Genomic DNA, 19,732 nt, shown 5'->3' on the forward strand with positions numbered 1-19,732 from the left:
GGGCAGTCCTGTACTACAGCCCATTTCTGTGAATGTATTGCCTAATTTTGTACAAACAACAGATTTTGCCTTTTCTATTCTAGAGGTTGCAATAAAAAACGAGCTCACTCACCACCATTTATATCTTTTAAACAGAAAATATGTTGTCACGGATTTACAGGAATTAAAATCCTAATAAATATGAACAAAACTATTTTTGAATCCACTGAATATGAAATCTTGAATGTTTTTTTCACAATCGTTCCAGCGCCATCATTTTGTTCTATATTTTGCAATCTAGAAAGCATTGATACACACTGTTTTTTTTTTTTTTTTTTTTTGCAGAGACTTCTGGGAAATTTCTAGAGCATTAAATATTGGAATTTTTGATTTGAACAGCTTTACAAAATAGTGAATGCTCTAGAGTGCAAGGAATTTGGTCACAAATGTTTGGACGTTAGCGTTTTCCTACAGTCTTGGTTCTGTTTGGCAGGAAATACTTCATTTGGGTCACTCTTGAGGGAACCTGTCATACGAAGCTGAATATCCCAGAAAACAAACTCCAGCACTCTAATGTAGAAGCACTCTGCCTTATGCTACGTCTATACCGGGCATGTGCTTTCAGCATTCGGTGTTAACACCAGACTGTCGCTACCTGGTACCAGCACATGCTCTCACAGTTGGAAGAGGCTTGGTGCGAAATGTGGTGAATCTTGCTTTTTTCCACAGCTTTATTCCATTACATGAAGAATTTGGTGTACAACTATTGATTTCTCTTTTATGATCAATTTTCAAAGTATTGGTACTTCTATGTTTTTAAAAGGACGCTACCCATACCTCACTACCAAATCTGAGTCCCTGATTTGTCATTTCAACTGGTTTAATTTTTAACTGCATTCAATGGCGACATGACTTAAAAATGTGTGTAGCAACGCATGAACATGAAAATTTTGAAAACGGAAACCTGAAACATGCATTTACGCACATTTCCATAGACCAGGGATAGGCAACTCCAGGCCTTGAGGGCCGCTGTGTCCACATGATTTCCAGATATCCAGTCCTGATTACCTGGTTCAGGTGTGTCCAGCCAATTAGAACATTTCAGAGCAGCATATGTTGGAAAACATGCAGGTATGCGCCCTTGAGGCCTGGAATTACCCATCCCTGACAGAATTTGTATTAAAAGTATGCACTTGAGCACATGTTGCCAAAGGTGTAGTGAACGTTGCATCAAGCCTGTTACTTTGGGATTTGCATCCTTTGCTCAGAGGCGACAATGCACATTCCGTTGAAGACTGAATGTGTCGCAGCCATTAACCCACTGAACCCTTTGGTCGGCGTGTTCCTCCATCATCCTGCTCTCTGTAATAGTTTATCATCTGGAGTCTTGGGTCAGCCCAGCACAGTCACCGTCCAAGAACGATAAGGTATGCACAGAACCATGAGCTGTCAGCGTGTTGGACAAACTAGAATTGTTATGGCAAGAAGTCTGACCTCAAGAAGCTGGAATGCTAAATAATTACTGGATGACCTTGGCTGCCTTCAGCCTGTCACTATAATCCTCACATGACAAATATTTTAAACTCTTTCCTTCTATACCATTTTTCCCCTTTCATATCTCAGTGGGGCTGATTAAAATGCCTCACTGTCCTTTTGTTTATCTCATTCTGGATTTCTTTTTTTTTTTTTTCTAAGTGCACTTGTGCCCCATTTGCTGACAGCTGACAGCCGCAGCTGAAAGCATCACTGCTCCAAACGCAGTGACCTCCGAACTGCAGAAATAATTCAGTGTCCTCCAAACGCCGCATATCTCACGCTGTCAAGGATTGTTTCAGGATGTTTGTCAGCTTTTATGAGTCCCCAGCTCTGCGTGTTACGGTGAAGTTTTTTTGTGGTCTGAGTGTTTGTGCGGTATACATTTGTGGTGCTCATTCATTATTGTGCATCACTAAATGAAAGCAGTGAACCTCGTAGGCATAAATATTCTCTCTTGAGGTGCACCAATTGTAGCTTTGTGGCCCAAAACTTCTTCATCAAACTTTAAAAATTGCTTGATCACTGCTGCATACTCAGCATAGTGGAGGTTTTTCTTATGCTGAACAAGGTCTGTTGTGTTAAACATTGTGACCGTGGCCCCTTCATGGCTTTTTTTTGTCTTGGATAATTTGCAAATGTTTTTTTTTTTTCTTTTTTTGTTCACTACAAAAAACATTTAAACCTCACAGGTTGGAACTCTAACTGTTGCTGTCCCCTGCAGAAGTGTCTTCGCATGCTGACCATTGACTGTATAAGAGAACTGGACCGAGTGAGTGTGACGTCACCCACAGAAAATGGCTTACTTCTGACTTCAATGTATTGAAGTCAATTCAGTGGCCATTTCTTTGCGATTCAGACACCGCCAATGAGGTATATCGCTGGAGATGGCATGCTAGCTTGTTGCATACGCAAAGTTGGACGCCATATTGGAATGGGTTTGATGTCTGTTTACTGCTGTGCTACAACTGTACAAGCAGAGCTGGAAAAACAAGAATGTGATTTTTCACTAGTAAATAATTGCTGTCAGCTGATAAAGGAAAACTTCTAGAAAACATTTTAACAAGATTTGAGTTTGTTTACTCTCAATTGTGAACCTTTAGACTGATATTGTAGCCTATCCAAAGTCAATGGCAGCATTAGATTTTACAGTATTTCCATGTTTTCTGGCAGGACCACCGATCTTTTTCGTTTTATGGAGGATGGCGGTGGTATTTGTATGTATGTTAGACCTCAGATCAGACCTAACGACCTGCTGATAATTAGATTACTAAGCAGAGAAAAATTAATTCACCAGGATTTCCTAGGTAGCGAAGAGGGAAGAGCCCATCAGTGCTGAATCCCCGTCAGGTGGGTGGACTGGGAAATGGGGCGTATGAAAGACCGCCTGCCCGCTGTCGCACCGGTGCCCGAGTCCTTCTGATAGAGGCAGGGGGGGATCCACTTGTAGAACACCCGCCAGATGAATTTACCCTGTGGTGTTGCGTTGCGATTGACTCCAGGTGTATAATAACCCCCGGCAGCTGCATGCTTTAAAGCGGGTGCCGCCCAAACCTCGCCACTCCGTGACCGTGGATGGAGTACTGACTGAGCCCTCTCTCCGGTCTGCGGGACCTTCTGTACATTTCTGAGAATTTCTTTATTCAAATTTTTGTGAATTAGGAGCAGATGGAATGCGCTGACTGAAAAAAAGAAAATACGCTGGGCAGGCCACAAGCTCCCTGGTCCAAGTTTTCAGCAACAAGTACGGGAACGGGGGTGCGGTTACGCCATGGCAACAGTCCTGGCCACAACTCAGAAGAGAACTTCTAATGAAGTACTGCCGCTCTACAGAAACTATGTCCTGGAAAACAACACAGGTTTTTTGATTTGGGCTAAAAATGAGTTAATCAAAAGATCACAGAAGTCGATCCAAAACATCTTAAAAAAGATGGTGTCTTTTGTAACCGAAAATGTTGTAACAACCAAAATGATTACCTACCAAACCAATATTTTTAATGCCTACAACAAATCATGATCTCAATGTATTTATTCTACGTGTAACAAAGTTCCTCTGTAGGACAGGAGTTGTTGTCTTTTTGAAAACACATTTTTACATGTCATAGAAATATAGATCCACTTGACGAACTATCACTCAATTATTTGATAACTTCTATGATCAATCGGCTTCACTTACAGGACAGTTTGTGCTGAGAAAGTTCCCAGTCTGACCAAACTACTGAAATTGGAAGATGTCAACAGCTTCTGAATCCGATCCGCTCAATCGGAGGTAGATAAAGGACTAGATACAAGGATGTGTTTTGCTGTCTTGCAAATTTCATTTTCACTTAAAAGCACAGAGAACTCAACAATTTGGTGAAAATGTATTCAAGTCTTTTAAGTCAAAGCAATATTTCCCTCCATAAAAACTCATCAAATAAGTGAAATTCTAAAAAAAAAGCAACAAAAGAAAACTTTAAATGCCCAGCCTTATTGTGAAAAACAAGAAAACTATTCCAAAGTTGTTTTGACTTTCGCTCACTGAGAAAACATGAATAAATGTTGGCTGAAACATGAGCGTCGACGCGTGCTTCTGCCTGTTGTTGGTCTCTGTTGTTCACAGCCGACACATGAGAGTAACAAGTGACCCCGTTTTTCATGCTCACTCTGCAAAAGGAAAGGCGTGTCCTATCAGATAGTCTGCAGGGTCACATGCTTCTGCACTGATCACATATCAAGGCATTTTTTTCTAGTTAATGCACAACCACTGTAGGATATCCCCCCACAGGATGCTCTGTGTTTGTAGTTTCATGTTTTACCTAAGTGAGAGCAATTCAATGTTATCACACCAACTTCTGTTGGAGCTACAAATAGTGAAGAGAAAGAAGATAATTTTTTTTTTTTTGCATATGACACATTGTAAATGTGACATTTATGCTGCATTTCATAGCAGACTGAATTCATGGCCCGAAAACACCAGCAAAAATACTTTTTAAAACAGTTTTTACACTCTCTGGCTTCCCTGTTGCATTCACACGTAGCCATTGAATGCAAGTTAAAAGTTAAACTCAGTTGAAATTTGACTAATCATGGACTCGGATTTGGCAGTGACTTGTGGATGGCATCCCTTATAATTCACGGAAGTGCCAACAGTTTGAAATTGGATGATGATCATTGATCATGATCTGGAATTATATGACACCAGGTTTTTCATTTATCGGAATAGAGCTGTGAAAGTAAAAGCCTGGAGCAACATTTGTGAGATTTGCACCGCTTTGACGTTTTGCACCAAACCTCTTCCAACTGTAGGTGGTGGAAATGTGCTAGTAAACAGTAGCAAAAGAAGGAGGAAAAAGGCTCTTCCTGCTTGTCCAGTGTGAACACGCGTGTGCGTTCAAGGACCGGCGTCCGCAGCTTTAGAGACAACGTCAGGATTTCTTTTATTTGCTTTCACATTTGTTGAAGAAATTCACTATTGCATTGTTCCATAAAGCTGCTGCAGGTCGTGACCCTGATGACTTCTCTTTGTATTTTAATTGGTTTTACAGTTCAATTCAAGCCATGTACTGTATGTGTACAGAAACACAGGCGATTGGAGAACAGGTGATTTTAAAAGAATGCTGAAGAAACTTTTTTGAAGACCTCTTTTTATTAATTTCTAAAACTATAGATTTCTACTGACATTATTTTGACAACAGTGTTTATTATTTTTTTTTAAAGTAACTTGGAAAACATAAATTTATGGAATAATAATGAATTATAATCGATACTCCTTTTGCAAATCTGTTATGCTTTTTTTTTTTTTTTTGAAATTGTCTGTCTAGTTGGTTGACACTAAAAAATGAAGTAAACTTGACCAAATAATTAGGAGGTTTTGACAAAAACGAAGTCAAGATAGGGCCATTTTTATTAATATGACTCAGTGTAAAAGTCCAGGCCTAAATAAAGGTACAGTTGATCTGAGTTCATAGGAAACTGCTTCCAGCAATCAAGTTTTTGTGTGCTAATAAGCTTTTCTGCATTAAAAGCGGTCCACTAAGCTTTCAGATTCATCACAGATGACTACAAAAGTTTCTTCACTCGGCTTTTAGGATGTGGACAAGATTCCAAAGCAGGTCTGAGACTAACATCTGCATCAAGTTCAGCTGAAGTTTCCTGAAAGGAGGTCAGCAGGAATGTGATGTAATGAAGCCAGGTGCTGTAAAGGCAGACTTATCAAAGTCCAAGACAAAATAGATCCTTGATACATTGGTATTATTTCACTTATAATATTCAGTTTATTGCTTATTTATAAGCTTGAAATGAGAAAATCTTGGTCTAGATTGCATTCTCTGTTAATTGTAATAGCCGGGTTCATTCTGTCAGACGTGTCAAAGTTGGTGTGCAGACCGTGTGACGACAGAACGCTCGACACTCACCGCAGACCACCACTTCCTGTTGCTGAAATGTCATTTCAAAAAAAGATTATTTTTACATCCCAGCTCTAGCAGCATGCTCTGTACAAGTTGCACTTATAAAAACAAGCATGTTTTGCACTCTCTTATCTCATGTGACACCTTTAAGTGTCATGTTTTAGACATTCGTGCATCATTTAAAAGAAACAATACTTTCTGCAACTTTTCTCAAGGTGATTTTTTACTAATAGACACCAGTCATTGTCAGGGTGGATCATGGGATGCGGTAAGAGGTGAACTTTACCACTGAGCTGCCATACAGATTTTAATCACCATGCCTGGCCCATATTTTATGGTCAAAGTCTACAGTGAGTGCATACCTGCCCGACTGTTTACCTCCACCTCCAGCACTCCTCTGCCTCTGCAGGCGAAACCCGTTGAGCGTCTTTCAGGCTGTTCTAGGTGTGGCCTTCTTGTTTGCTCTCTCTCGTCTCCCCTCCCCCACTCAGTCCCATCCCATCCCTTCAGCCAGCACAACTCACCTGAAAGGATTTGCATACTCGCCGCTGATTGGCCAGGTGCAGTCACTCTGCCTCGGGCCTCCTCTACCAATGGCGACAGTGTTGCGTGACTCATAGGGAGAGGACTAGTTGCTTCACTACACTTCTCCTTTTTCTGTTTCAAGCAGTAACCATCGCATTGTCTTTCTTTTTTTTTCCCTCCACCCCCCCATTTTTTTTCTTCCTCTCTTCAGTTTTGTTTTGTCATTGACAGACGCAGGTGTGGGTTTGGCCATTCCACGTCTCTAACAGGCAGTTCTCGTCATCTCAACACATCTCGGATTATTCCCCCGTTTCACCTTTTGTCGCCTCTGTCTGCTTGCTGAGATCGACACTTGTTCGGTCGCTATAATGGATCTTATCACCCAAACTCTGTGCCTTTGAGGTCAGTGATGAAAAGTTCTCCAAAATCCTAACTTTTTACTTGATTTACTATCAAAAAAGATGGTAGAAGTGAGGTGCTATCTTTAAATAGCTTTGAATTTTCTTTGCCAAATGACAGTATTCATAAGTCATAGTTAAGATGTATGTCTGAGAGCTGTTTGGGAGTTGACAGGCAGAAAAGGGGAAGCTGTACACAATGTGCCCATTGGACTTTACAGCATTTTTATCGCATACCTCTTTGTAAAAATGAATGCTTTGTAAAGAAATGTAAACATTCATCTCAGTATGGATTCCTCCATGATTTCTTGAGTTCTGAAAAGTTTCTCCATCAGATCACACCACAACAGTTAAGCTTGTGCCCATCCCTGTCTTCAAACCTGCTTGAAAACTTTTCAACCCCATGGGAAAAGTTTATCCCTCAGAACAAACTGGAATAATTCTCGACTGATGCGTCTTGTTTCTTGCATTTCGTTTTTCAAAATTGTTGCCTTATAAGGTGTGTTGGAGCAAGGGCGGGAACAGAGTTTAGCAAGTCTGTGGACCAAACCCACATGTGTTTTTTCGTGGTGTGTTATCCACCATATTGATTTTCTCCTAAATGTCATATTGTTGCTTTTAAAAAATGTGATTTTTTTATTATTTGTAGCAAAAAAAACAATTTTTTTTGCAGTGTTGTTGCACCTCTGAGCCACTGTGCTGTCATTTATGCACTGCTTTGTACATCAGATACTCACCACAACAGAATGTCGCTCATCTTGTAAAGCTGATGCCCAGAAGGGTGCCATTTCTGTTCACGGGAAAAGATTCACTGTAGCTTCCTGCCTCTTTGTACTGGAATAAACACACCTCACTAGATTGACTTTTATATTAGTTATTCAGCCACTTTTTGTGGATTGTCTGTCTCTAAATGCTTCTCAGTGCTGCAAAGATAAAAGCTTGCTTCCTGTTTCACCAGAAATTTACGCTTGCACTTTGTGAACCACAAAAGCCTCTGTTCTCGTGCTGCATTACTGAAGAATCGCGCCTACAGTCTGATTTTAAACTTCTTCCACCCTCCAACTTGCATTACTGCTGCTCTGTCCTGGAGCCAGCACTGACATTTTTCACCGGATTAAAGTCAGAATTATTTTAATGTAATTACATGAAATAGAAGTTGATTGTTTTATCAGAATGGCATTCAGAAATGATGCTGGTGGTGTAATGTCTGGCATTGCACTGGGAATCCAGATTACAACAGCGTCATTGAACACATATTTTCTTTTTAAATGCTCAAAAAATCCAGTAAAATGGATACACTCTATAGTTAACCTCCAATTCTAGGTGACTAACTTTTTTGGGGGTTATTTTACTCAGAAATAAATACATAAATTGGGTTAAAATGAAACTACTATATCCCCCCAAAACTCCACCCCAACACAAATAACCCAATAGTTGGGTTGAAGAAATTGAAGTATTTTTTTTTTTTTTTTACAATGTTTGAAGCTACACAATAATCCCACGAGGGACAGAGTGAATGGCCCTGTTGTTAAGGAGGTACAAGTTTGCATTTACTCTGAATTTGTCCTCTGTGCCCACCCTTATTTGTATTGTAAATGAGGCCCTCGTCCCTCACTGTATGAAGCGACTCTGCTGCATTGAGACTCTGTGTCTGTTTCCTTTAGAAAAAAAGGTGTTAAAAACAGGAGGAGGGGGGGCTCCATTTGGTCCCTTTTTTCCAATTTGAATTCAACAAGCCTTGGCCTGTAATTACATCACAAGGCTTTAGCATTGTGACAGAAGTATTGCGAGACGAGCGGAGGATGACAACAGCAGGAGGTGGGATTTACTTTATTGCAGCAATTCCTGCATACCAGGATCAGTAAAACCGCAGAGAAATATGCGTACGTTCTGCTACAAATATTTTTTTCTATTTTAGACATGATAGACACAAACCAAAGTCAGCTTTGTGTACTTTTCCAAACATATTGATTATTCCTTTACCTTCGTGGCTGTTGGCTGCATGGATGCTGTGATCAAAGCTCGCTGCGTGTTTCTCTTCATGATCTCAGGTGTCCCAGCTGTCATGTGACCGTCCTTTCTGTCGCTTAAACTGAACTGGTTGTCGAGACAGTGGTTGGAAAACTGGCTGACTCATAGTGAAACTTGGTGCACTTGTTATGTTTTCCCCACTCTAACCGAATTTCACAAAGTTTGGCTGGAAAATCTGAGAAATCAAACAATACTTTGTTATTTTTTTTAATTTGGAACATGTATCCATGATGTCCTATTTAAAAGAATAAATTTGTTTCCATGTGAGCTGAGAGCTGAACGTTGGAGAACTTGTGACGGGAAGTTTGATCTCTTGAGTCTGAGCTGGGAAAATCTGGGTGGGGAAAGTTAATGTGTGACTTTCTTCGGTGCCTTTACGGCCACTGTGCCAGTGAGCCAGGCAGACGTTCCTGTTCTGGAGGCCCGGCGTATATTTGTGTTTGGATGTAGCAGGAACACAGAAAACCCATCCCTATATGTTAGGTTAAGACTGTTGAGCAACATGTTGCAGCAGTCGGAGCATGCTGGGGCTGGCTGGCTGTTTTCTGAGGTAAAGAACTAGATGTGTGAACATCAGATATGATGTTTTTTTTTCATTCCAAAATATGAGGAAAAAGATTTCCTCATATTTGGATGAACACTTTTTTTATTTTTCTGGCATAAATCAATTAAAAAGTGGGTCAAATCTCACCTACCAGCCATTGGTGTTAGTAAGCAATCTCAGGAGGAGAGGGCAGTCGCATGATAACGCCCACCTGGCAGAAATAGGTAAAAGATTAAAAGGTTGTGATGTCAACCGGAGTGGGAAATGAAAACAGTGTGGCATATCTGGACATTTTTTTTTTATTTTTTTTTTTAACTTTCCAGGCTACGTAATGTTTAAAGATGGTCAGAGATCTTGTCTCTACCTACTTACTGCAGTAACTTGCTGTGTCGATGAGTTAGTGCTACAAAGTAATTTATAAAATACTATTTTAGGTCCAGTTCTGAAGAAAATGTGCACTAAAAATTGAACTTTTAGCTGCCATCTCTGTAGCAGAAGTGAAGCAGGGCTTTGTTGTTGTTTTTACTGGCTTACATTTTTAAAATAACCTATTCTTTTTCACTGACTGAATCCTTTAAAAGTTGATGCTACCTAAAAGTCTTGGGACATTATCTACCTTCAACAGTTTGTCGATCTTTCATCTGATGATACCCTGAGTGCTTTCCAAAGTGTGACGTGGAAATCATCTAACTTGGTAAAGACTCATTTCTCACTGGCATCTGTGTGGGCGGAGCCATGCTCCAGACAGGTTCATGTCAAAATAAAAGCTGCAACCATGGCATGAAAATTTCCATCGTGACTCTTTGTTTTAGAAGTCCTGCTCATTTGTGGCAGTTTGCAGCGTAAACAGAGAAATCCAACACATTGGTCTTTTGTGATTGTAGCTCTGTGAAAAGTGTTCTGTCACGTTACACTTTCAGGAAAAGTGGCCTTCATTTTTGAAATATGTATAATTATTAGGAAAAAAGGATAAAAAAGTGTGAAGCATGATAACGGGATGAAGTTTCCTGCATTGTTTCCGGAAGTTTTGGCTCCACACATCCAGCTGGACTAGTGTCTGTTGCAAAAAGAGGTGGCTTAAAAACAAGAAAAGAACATTAAAACACCTAAAAAGTAGTAAAATGATTTTTCCAAGAAGTGAGTACTTTTTATTTAACAAGAAATGTTATAATATGACACTAAAATCTAGAATAAGGAGTTCTACACAAGCATTCAAAAAGGGGGAATAAGCTTAAAAAAAGCTGCTAGATTGAATTATTTCAAATTAAATCTCATAGAGCCCACAAATAAATGTTTTTTTTAATAGTTTTAGCCAAATGATTTGTATAATTTTAGTTTTTATGAACCTAATTGTAGTTCATTTTGATTACAGTCACAAAAAACTAGTGTATTAAGCGTAATTTCCTCACTTTAGAACAATATGTGAACAAAATGGTAATATTAGTGCAAGGTGGCCCATTTTGATGAGTTCTTAAAAAAAATCAATCTAAAACTAGCACTTCCTTTTTGAACATAACTCTAAATGTTTATCTTAAAATAATGACAATGATTGTCAATCAAACTTTTTTAAAGGTTAAAATAACATCCTCAAAATAAACCCAACATGACTAATATTTTGGTTTTTTTAGTAGTAAATCAAGTTTTTTTATTGTCAAGAGTATAGAGCATAAATGGTTTTGACTAATTTTTATAATTTTCTTATTTCTAGATCCTAGATCTTAATGAGACTAAACATTCTCCATTGTGCTGATTTAGAAAAAAACTTAGAAATGTTTTGAGCAAAGATACACTAAAGCAATCTGGAAACATCTTGAATGTCTTGAAAACAAAGTTTTAAATCTTTGCAAGTATCAAGCATTTGTCTTTAGAACTTATGTAACTTACTAAACTTTGGAGTTACAATGTTTCAAGCCATTTAATTTAGATTATTTATGTGCTGTTTTATTTTGGAATGAGTCCCTGAAATAATCTCTACTTCTATTTCATTGAAATGTCATAGTTTTCTTATTACATCACATTTTCATGTTAGACCCATGATAGCAGAAAGGATAGTAAGACCCCCAGGCTTTTAATTTAGCCTCAAGTGGTCCTCAAATAGTAATTTTCCTTCTTAATTGTCTTGTGTGTATTCTCTTTCTCTTTTCTGTCAGGTTCACAAAGAAGCATAACGTCTCCAGCTGTGTTTGTGCTCATCAGCGATAGCTTCATGTACATCAAATCTCCAGATCTCCTTTTTTTGTCATCCATGCTTTAAATAAAAACATGAGGCAGTCTGTGTTTTCTGGCGAATGCATGCAACACCTCGTTTCTCGTGAAACAGCTGGTTTAAAAAGGCCGTGTTTTGAGATGCTCCATAAAAAAAACACTGAACAGCTTGTGCAGCTTAGCCAGGCTCCATCTGGTCGCAGCATGTCAGGTTAGAGAACAGGTAGAAGCACGGCGGGCCGCGCTCAGCAGTGGTCGTCGGCGACCCGGCTCACATCACACAGCCCACTTTGCAGGCCCTCTCCCCCTGTGTGTCGCTGCGCCATAGCAACGGCCGCTCCTTGTTTACCTTTGCGTTATTGGATTGTGATTCTCATCAGGACAGCTACCACCCCGAGAGTCTGATTTCCAGCTTTTCCTCATTCGGTCACGTTGACACAAAAGTTTAATCTAATTATTACATATTTACACTCCAGAACACAAGTTTAATACAAATTTCATACTTTTTATGCACTTATTTGTTATGGTTGGAAAACAAATCATGTTAAAACGTTTTATTTGACAGAAATGTCAGTTTCTGCCAGTGAACATATGCTCGTCTCCACCATGAGGGTTGTGACTTCCTCATCTGCTGACTGTCATAAGCATGTGTATTTCATAAAGCTTTCTCAAATATTGACCTACCTGGACAGGCTGTCCTTCTGCTTCCTGCACAGACCTTCAGTACTTCTCCGAACAGGTGATCTGACAACCTTTGTCAATGTTAGTGAGAAATGTAGAATGCTCTCTGTGATTTTTTTAAAGACCCATGTCAATCATTTTTGGATCTATTTTAAAAGTATTCCCAGTGGTTCTTAAATTATTATTATGTTGGGGTTTTTTTTTCCAAAATCCAAAACCCTGCCTATTTCTGCGACATTGTTAGTGCACAGCAGCCGGAGGTCACCTCTGAGATGTGGGTGGGAGTGTTGGCACAGAGTACCAGTTGTCTGCTTCTGATTCACAAAGATTTGAATGAAAAAATATTTTTTTAAAAATGCAATTTTAACCTTAATTTTGTTTATATATGTCCTCCATCATCAGAGAAATATAACAAGAAGCTGCAAAAAACACATTTTACATCAGAGTTTGACTTTATAGTGTCCCCTCACTTTGCTCTCTGGTTGATAGTAGCAGGCACGAGTTGACCGGCATCAGGAATTAGGTGGAAACACTGGCTAGTGACACCTTACACCACACCGATCCAGTATCCAATTGTGCAAAGATAAGCTGTCTTAAAAAGGCTAAGCCACCTGAGTGTGAAGAGTCCTATCTGTAAGGATTTATGAAGGATCAGGTGAGAAGAGCAGATTTATCTGTTATTACCTGTTTAACAGCAATGTGATCAGAGGAGTCTTCAGAAAAATGCAACATTGGGTGCTGCTTTAGTTTTTTCTTTTTTTGGCACATGAATCATATAAAAAACATTTAGTAAGCTGTAAGTGTCATTTCTGAAAGTTGCTTGAGCAACATTTTTTTTTCTAAAAGCAGTTTACTGATAACACTTCCCTATCTGTGGACTAAATAAAGCAGAAGTAGCAAATAGTTTGATATAAAAACACTTCAAGATGGCCAACATCTATTCTGGCTCTGACATGAGGTCACAAAATACATCTTTAAACTAAAAGTTGTAACGTGTCTCAGCTTGCTTTAATTTGAGAAACGATGGAGGCTCTGCTGGTCGGCTGATTTAGCTGTCTGGTGACCCTTTTTGCGCCTCATACAATCAAATACGATATTAAAATAGAAAATGGGAGAAAGAGTTTGAAGATAGAAAAAAAAAGGGGAAGTCAGACTTCCAACTGTCAGAGTTTGTAAAGCAAAAGGAACTTGACAGAGAATCTGTGTCTGTGTTCCATCTTGAAAGTCTCGCCACACATTGCTGCGAGTGCTGCGTGTGTTCAGACCTGTTTGGTATGCGGCCTCCTCTGCAGCAGCCGGGCCCCCCTCTTCCACCTTGACTCAACCCAGAGAGCCCAGAGATTTCTGAGCTCCATCTGAGCACGTCCCCCTCAGTGTTGCTTCAAGGTAGTGCTCAAAGCATTTTGGCAACATTCATGCAGAAGATGAACTTTTTATGCTTTTGAGATAACACACTCTTGTGAGATAGTTTTTTTTATTTTATAGTTCAATGGAAGGTATTTGAACAATATTGTCTATGTTGTTAAAAGTTCAGAAAAGACGGGCTGCAGTCATCCTTAACTTTGTTTTATTTAGGTTTCTGCTGCAGGTCTTTTTCTAGGTATTATGTTCTCCTGCAGCATGCTCTTCTGCTGTGACATGTCAGTAGTGGTATGAATGTACACGTCAGACTTTGGGCACGTCAATAACTGGGTCAGTTGTTGCTGTTTAAAAGAAAAAAACACCTTTAGGATTGAATTTATGCTTATAATTTTAACCATTTGGGTTTTTTCTATATTATTATTTTCTTGTTTCATGCATTCAAATGTTCTTCACATCACTCATAGCAGAAGTAGAGTGAGAAAGAAGCATTTCGGAACTGTATGTTTTACTTTTTTATTTATTTTTACTTAAAATGACATCAGAAATTGTGGGCAGTAGTAACACAGAAAGGGGTGCACACAGCTGTTGGCACATTTAGAGAAGATCACATCAAAACAATAATTTACTGTCATACTGATTTTGTTTGAAATATGTTTTAGCTTCACATATTCAACTAAAATATCCACTTTTTCATGTGTACTCGTATACTATTTATTAAATAACATTTGAAAGTTATGCAAACTATAATAGCAATGGCAGGAGCCTCAAGAAATCAAATTATGACACAATATTATTTCTTTTTACTTGTAATATTTCCATATATGCATATAAAATCTATATTTTTAGCCTTTTTGTGCTAATTTTTAAAGGTTTTGTCACTGTCATATAGCCATTTTAGATCAGTTGACACTACAAAAAGAGGAGCCTTGGAAATTAGTTAAAAATGCAAAACTTTTCTTTAAATAAGAAAAAAAAAGAATACCACTATTAAGAATTTGGACGTGATTTCTTAGATTATTTTGCTATCGGAAAACTTTCTTGATTCGATTATTTTCTTGCAGGATAGAAAATAATGAATTGTTTCTTGAAGCAAGGTCTTTTACCTTTTCTTTACATTTAGTGTCTGCAGTGTAGAGGCTCAATTTAGATTCTATTCAGATCGTTGAAAGCCAGTTTTTCTACTGCAAGTTTCACATTCACTTCCTATATTACAGCCTTCACACATTAAAGCTCCACGTGACTTCTTAGTGATTGTCTTAGCTGGAAGATCAGGCTTCTGACACACGTTTAACATGACTGCTGATGCCCTAAAGCGATGATTCTAAGGGGATGACGTTTTTTTCATTTTACATAGATAAACTGTTTTATTCAGTCATACAGGGGAATCAATGACAGTTTCAGAGCTGCAGAGAGTGAAACAAAGCGTGCTCAAATTTGCAATTTTAAGGCGCAATTGTCACTTTGCTGCAATTTCCTGTCCTTTTTCAAAAGTGTCTTCCTATCTGCGGCGTGTGGCCTGTTACCACATAGAAACGAATGGTTAAAGTGAGCAACAGCGATGGAGTTTAAGTATTGTAATCCTAAAATCACTTGATTTTATAGTTTTTTTTAAATAAATGATTGGAGTCAGAGACTGAAAGTTCTTCTTTTTTCCAGATGAAAAGGCATTTGCGTGCTAAACACAACGGACATGAAAGCAAAGTAACAGGAAAGTAACAGGAACTTTGTTGTTTCTTCTAAGAATTAGGCTGAAACTGACTCACAGTGAGGATGCTTGTGTGTGTGGAGGGGTGGAGGGGGCCGTGCTGTCTGCCTCTGCTCTCCTTGTGTCAGCACTGTGGGGTAGGAGATATCTTTAAATGGCAGGTGTGGCTTCAGAGAGCCTCTGTGATCCTTTGGAACAACACCACCGTCTGCAAAGTACCCGAGTGCAGCAAACTTGCAATAATTTGACTCTTATTTTGTGCGATTTTATGCAACCAAGGCCATTCCATTGTTCAGTCAGTGCTCTAGGTTTAATTGTAGAATATGAAATAAAAAATATCCATACATTTCTATGTTTTATGTCACACTGAAGTATTTGTATGATTCATGCAGGAAGTGCTACCTGAGCAGAAAATACATGTCTATGAGAGTAGCATGTTTGAGAGGGAAGGAGGGGGAGTTGAGAACTTTCCGCTCTTGCACAGAAGAAGAATTTTTCTTGAGTGTGGTTTAACAGACAGGAAGCAGCAGAAACCCTCTGCTTGCTGATGCTGTTCCTGTCAATGCAGAATTCACAGGTCACTTTGTGGGTGCTTCTTTTTTTTATTTATTCTTATTTTTATTATTTTATTTATTATTATTATTCTTTTTTTTTACTCTTTTAAAACTCTAGCTTCAAAACAGACTTCTGCTTTTTCTGAAGCTTTTTTCTCAAAACATTGTAAATAGGACTTTTAGCAAAACAGGGTTTTATTATTTGAACTACAGTATATACTAAGTGTACTAAGCAGTCAATACAAAATGTGAGGCAGTATGTTAAAACTTAAAATATTACAATTTATTTTGAGGATGTATTCAGTTAGTAAACTTCCTACTTGATCTATAGCACATGTGTCAAAGTCAATCCCGGCCCTCCAGATTATTTTATTTTATTGTTATTAATGGCTTGAAGTTATCTTGTGATTTTTTTCTAAATTGTATGATTAACTAATTAATATAGTTTAAGTTGATTTATTCTGGAATCATATTCCTGCCTGTTTTTATTCATAGTAATGTTAAAAAGTTACTTTTTTAAAGTTTTAAAAATTTAGTTTTAGTGTCATCAATAAATGTTTATCCTGTTCCGCCCACGACCTAAAGTGTGTTTTGGATTTTGGCCCCCTGTGTGATTGAATCTGACCCCCCTGGTCTATAGTCGACATATAAGAACCCATGGTGACATCGGTGCAACAGAAAACCATCAGTGTTGTATGGTCTGCTGGTGTGTGGTATATCTAAAATAATTTTCATTTTAAGGAAAAATGGGTCTGAGCTCCTATACGTTACTCAAATAAACTTCAGGTGTACTACTTTTTGATAAGACTTGCGTAAAAGTAAGTAAGTATGGAATGAAGCACAAAAGTTGTGTCCAAATTCCTTCACTACTCACTACATTGTGCACTATATAGTGCATTAACCATTTTGTTGAGCTGTTTGAATCCAGTCAATTTCCCAGAAGTCTTTGCAAATAACCGGTGTTCATCGATGGTCACTAGATTGATGAGTGTAGACCATGAAATAAGTAAAATCATCCAAGTTTTCATCTTCAAAGCACAGTGAATTCATAAAATGATCTTTGTAAAATGTTCTTATTTATTAGGTTTTTATTTTGAGAAATCTGTGATGTTATATTTGGCGTTTAAAAAAATATACAGTTAGCATGGTGTCTAAATTACTCATAAAATTCAGGACAATAGATAGTCCCGCAACATATTGTTTGTATTAATTGGGAAGTAGGGAGAAAATATAGACACAACTTGTTTACTTAAATAGACTATATGCATTTGCAATAAAAATACTTGATTAAATAAATAAAATAAAAATAAAAATGTGTTCTAGCTGAACTCCTTGTCACATCTGTTATTACACAGCCAAAGTTAGCTAAAGCTAAAAGCTATCCCTTTATTCACCTTTGAGAACCGAATGATGTTCAATAAAGCTAACATGGAGGCAGCAGTCCTTCATCTAGGGCCCAAAGCCTGAGTGGAAAAGAACAAGGTTTGCAGGAGATGAGATTAAATTCCGTTCTCTTTCTGAAAGCTTGAGTTCGAGGTGACTTTTTTCCCTCAGTCTTCAGTCGACCCTGGCATAGCAAAGCCCACAATCTATCTTTTCACTTCATTCGGCTTAAACCTCCATGCTCACTTTAGCTCCTGCTCGTAAAAAGAAGATAATAGCTCTACTGGCCTATTTGCCATGTTTTGGAGCGCCGTGGCAAAAAACAAAGAATTTGAAGCTTGTTTGTGCGCCTGTGTTGCTGATGCTCTGCGGCTGCACACTGAACCACAGCCTGGACTCGATTTTGGTGCACTGTCGGTTCTCCTGGGTTGCTGTGACGATTGTCCTTAATTCCGCTCAGCAAAGTTGAGTTTAAACATGTGGTGAGAAACAGTGTGTTGTGCAAAACCTGGTGGCGAGCAAAATGTACACCAAGAGTTGCTGACAAAGTGCTGAAAAACCATTTTTGTCTCCTTATTTATCATCTCATTGTGTCGAGTTGTCTTATTCTTCTTTCTGCCTCTCTTGGTAAAATTCATCAACACTACTGTTAATTTGTTAGTTGGTTAATCATTCTGCTTGGTTGCCATAAGCACTGTTGTTACACATGGCTGGGTAGTTTAATTATGTCAGTGTAAAATGCTGTCCAGAAGTGATCAGGATCCCTTGACACCCACATGGGCTATCGCAGAGCTCCAGTAACGAGCTGAAAACGCGTGCCACTGAGTCATTTCCTCCACAGGAACCCAGAGGATCCTGCAAAAACAGCATGCTGACAGGATCTTCTTTTTATGTGATGGCGCTCGGCTTATGCGTGTGCTGACATCCTTTCAGTGTTTCACTATGAAGCTAAAACCTTAGGGCTAAATATTTGTCATATTTAATGAGTTGTCAGCGAAGACAGTTTAGTGATTTCAGTTATTTAATAAAAAAAACATGATAGATCTGTGTTATATTTAATGTCTGAAGTTTTTGGAATACCTCTGCCATCGCCTACGTTTTTAACGACATCTCTGTAGCTTAAAATATCTCTAATTGTTGTGATGCAAACGTTAGAACTGAACCGTCTCCCTTAATCAAATGTACACGTTTGCTATCCGAGCTGATTCGCTGCTCCGTTTTCTTGCATATCACTGTTTGCTCTTACCACATGCAGGGTGAGTCATTGCGTAGTCATTCAATTGGCTTAAATTACCTCCTTTCATGGTCAACAATGAGCTCAGCTGAAGAGACCAAAGCGGGGGGAAGTAAGGCCTTCTGGGAATGCTCCATTTGTTCATGAATCCTGACTCTAATTGGTTGTTATTGCGACTGGCAGTCACCATGCTGTTGGGGTGGAGTAGACCAGTGTTTGCGTCTGACTCCTTCCAGATCTGCACATGTTAGACGGTGACAGCCGCTGGAGGAGGACTGGAAGAATCCCCCCGGCTTTGGTCAGAATGTTTCAACAACACATTCTGATAGACTGCCCGACTGATTTGCAGTGATACATCACAGCCACGGCTGATAGGATGTTTAAGATACGTCAAATTTAAATATACTTTTTGGCCTCTATGATCATCTTTTGATCTATTTTAAAAGTATTCCAAGTGGTCTTTTTATTATGATTATGCCATTTTTAGCCTTGATTAAAAAATCTGTAGTTTTTTAGGACATAGTTTCTGGAGAGCAGCAGTAGTTCATTGGAAGTTCCGCTCAGGATTGTAGGCATAACTTCCATGGGAAGTGCCATGGAGTTAACCCGCCCCCACTTCCCATCGCCCATCTGTTTACACACTCTCCTGCTAGCTTACAGCCTCTTACGACTCCAGACTAACATAAAAGATGCAACAAAAATAGTGATCAATATCAGAGCTATCCAGCTGTACAGTTTTGAGTCAAATTCCACCTCAGATGAGGAAAACAAATACATTCATAGATCTATTCAACCACAAGTAAATGCATCAGAATGGAGTGATTTTTCTACTTCACAAATATGTTCTTTTCCCATCTGCATTTTTTTTTGTCTGCTCCTGATTCACAACAGTTAGAAATCCAATTTTTAGCTAAATTTTGTCTCCAACTTTAGTTTAGCATTGGTAAGTAGGGCTCAATTACAAATTATTTAACTACTTTTTTGTGCAGCCGCTCAATTCGTTAAACAAAATGGAACATCTGTAGAACGTCACTAGGGATCTTCTGCTTTGGACACTAAAACAAAGACTTCATAGGAACAGCTAAAGCTGTGAAGTATGATCAAAACCTGTTTAATCTGAGGGGATCCGAGCCACACATGAACCCACAAATTTGACTGCATTGTTTCACTCTCACAGCTGGAACTTGCAGCTGCTTTAGGCATAAAA

At 38.7% G+C, this 19,732-nt stretch overlaps 1 protein-coding gene across 2 annotated transcripts in view; it reads left to right on the forward strand.

The window, feature by feature from the left end:
- Positions 1-19,732, forward strand: part of elf1 (E74-like ETS transcription factor 1) — a 46,979-nt gene that overhangs the window by 8,423 nt on the left and 18,824 nt on the right. The window contains exon 1 of one of the 2 annotated variants that reach the window (XM_024282979.2): positions 6,100-6,830. The exons of the other annotated variant lie outside the window; for it this stretch is intronic. The gene's annotated coding sequence lies outside the window, so the exon portion shown is untranslated. Of the gene's footprint in view, positions 1-6,099; positions 6,831-19,732 lie in introns of those variants that run through there. 2 annotated transcript variants of the gene reach the window in all.

The sequence above is a fragment of the Oryzias melastigma genome, linkage group LG10 (genome assembly GCF_002922805.2).
Source record: "Oryzias melastigma strain HK-1 linkage group LG10, ASM292280v2, whole genome shotgun sequence".
Taxonomy (NCBI): domain Eukaryota; kingdom Metazoa; phylum Chordata; class Actinopteri; order Beloniformes; family Adrianichthyidae; genus Oryzias; species Oryzias melastigma.